The sequence below is a fragment of the Sorex fumeus genome, unplaced genomic scaffold (genome assembly GCF_029834395.1).
Source record: "Sorex fumeus unplaced genomic scaffold, SorFum_2.1 ptg000273l, whole genome shotgun sequence".
Lineage (NCBI taxonomy): Eukaryota > Metazoa > Chordata > Mammalia > Eulipotyphla > Soricidae > Sorex > Sorex fumeus.
The window spans coordinates 287,867-290,304 of NW_026606330.1; positions in this window are offsets into that span (position 1 = coordinate 287,867).

Below are 2,438 nucleotides of genomic sequence, written 5' to 3' on the forward strand. Positions count from 1 at the left end.
GGCCCGGCCCTTGGCCCGCGTTGGCCGCGGAGCTAACCCTCGGGGTCGGCAGCGGCCAGGAGCGGGGTCGAGGGCCGCGCCAGGCACTGGGCAGACCGGCGCGTGGCCTGGCCCTCCACTATCGTGTGCCGCGGAGATAAGCCCCAGTGTCGGCAGTGGCCCGGAGCGGGGCCGAGGTCCGTGCCGGGCATGGGGCAGCCCGTGTGCGCGGCCCGGCCCTCCGCCAGCGGGTGCGGCAGAGCTAAGTCCCGGGGTCGGCAGCGGCCCAGAACGCGGCCGAGGGTCGGGACTGGAGCAGGGCAGCTCAGGCGCGTGGCCCGGTCCTCCGCCGGCGGGTGCCGCGGTGCTAAGCCCCGGGATCGGCAGCGGCCCGTTGCGGGGCCCAGAGCCGAGCTGGGCACAGTTTGGACCGGCGCTTGGCCCGGCCCTCCACCCTTGGGTGCCGCGGAGGTAAGCCCTGGGGTCGGCAGCGTCCCGGAGTGGGGCAGAGGGCCGGGCCGTGCGCGGGCAGCCCGGGCGCGCGGCCCAGCCCTACGCCGGTGGGTGCCGCAGAGCTAATCCCCGGGGTCGGCAGCAGCCTGGAGCGGGTCTGAGGGTCGGGCTGGTCCCGGGGCGTATCGGGCGTGCGGCCCGGCCCTCGCACGCGGGTTCCACAGAGCTAAGCCCCAGGGTCGGCAGTGGCCCGGAACGGGGCCGAGGGCCGGGCTGAGCGCAGGGCTACAAGGGCGTGCGGCCCTGACCTCGGCCGGGGGTTGCCGCGGAGTTAAGCCCCTGGATCGGCAGTGGCCTGGAGCGGGGCTGAGGGCCGGGCGGGTCCCAGGGCAGCCGGGCGTGCGGCCCGGCCCACGCACACGGGTGCTATGAGGCTAAGCCCCGGGGTCGGCAGCGGCCAGGAGCGGGGCCAAGGGCCGGGCCGGGCGAGGGGCGGCCCTGGCTCGCGGCCCGGCACTCGGTCCGCGGGTGCTGCGGATCTAAGCCCCGGGGTCGGCAGCGGCCCGGAGCGGGGCTTAGGGCCAGTCCGGAGCGGAGTGGCCTGGGCGCGCGGCCTGGACCTCCACCGGCGGGTGCTGCGGAGCTAAGCCCCGGGGTCATCAGCGGCCAGGAGCGGGGCAGAGGACCGTGCCAGACGCGGCCGGCCCGGGCGCGTGGACCGGCCCTCTGCTGACGAGTGCCACGGAGCTAAGCCCCGGGGTCGGCAGCCGCCTGGACAGGGGCCAGGGCCTGGCCTGGCATGGGGCGGCCCCGGCGCGCGCCCGTACATGGCGCGGGGCGGCCCCGGTGCGAGGCCCGGCTCTCGAGCCGCGAGTGCCGCGGAGCTAAGCCCCGGGGTCGGCAGCGGCCCGGTGTGGGGCCGAGGGCCGGGCAGGTCGCAGGGCGGCCCGAGCGCGCAGCCCGGCCACCGCCCGCGGGTGCTGTGGCGCTAAGCCCCGGAGTCGGTAGCGGCCCAGAGCGGGGCCGAGGGCCGGGCCAGCCGCTGGGCGGCACGGATGCGCGGACAGGCCTTCCGCCGGCGATTGCCGCAGAGCTAAGCCCCTGGGTCGGCAGCGGCCCGGGGCGGGGCCGGGGACCGGGCGGGGCGTGGTGTTGCCCGGGTGCACGGCACGACCCTCCGCCGGGGGTCCCACGGAGCTAAGCCCCGGCATTGGCAGCGGCCCTGAGGGGGCCGAGGGACGTGCAGGGGGCGGCGCGGCCCAGGCGCGCAGCCCGGCCCTCGGCCCGTGGGTACCGCGGAGCTAAGCCCCGGGGTCAGCAGCGGCCCGGAGCGAGGCAGAGGGCCGGGTCAGGCGCGGGGTGGCTCGGGCGTGCAGACCGGCCCTCTGCCGGCGGATGCCGCAGAGCTAAGCCCCGGGGTCTGCAGCGGCCCAGAACGCAGCCGAGGGTCGGGGCGGGAGCGGCGCTGCTCGCGTGCGCGGCCCCGTCCTTCGCCGGCGGGTGCCGCGGAGCTAAATCCCAGGGTCCGCAGCCGCCGGGAACGGGGCCGAGGGGCGGGCAAGGCGCGGGACGGTACGTCGCGAAGCCCCATCTCTCGGCCCGCGGGTGACGTGGAGGTAAGCCGCGGGGTTCGGCAGCCACCCGGAGCGGGGCCAGGACTGGGACGGAAGCGGGGCCCCCCACTCGTTGCCCGGTCCTCGGCCCGTGGGTGCCGCGGAGCTAAGAACCGGGGTTGGCAGCGGCCCGGAGCGCTGCCGCAGGCCTGGCCGGGTGCGGTGCAGCACAGGCGCGCAGCCCGGCCCTCGGCCGGCGGGTGCCGCAGAGCTAATCCCAGTTGTCGGCAGCGGCCCGGAGCAGGGACGAGGGCTGCGCCGGCCGCGGGTAGGCCCAGGCGCGAGGCCCGGCCCTCCGCAGTTGTGTGCCGCGGAGCTAAGCCCCAGGGTCAGCAGAGGCCCAGAACGCGGCCGAGGGTCCCGACGGGATCGGGGCAGCCCGGGCACGTGGCC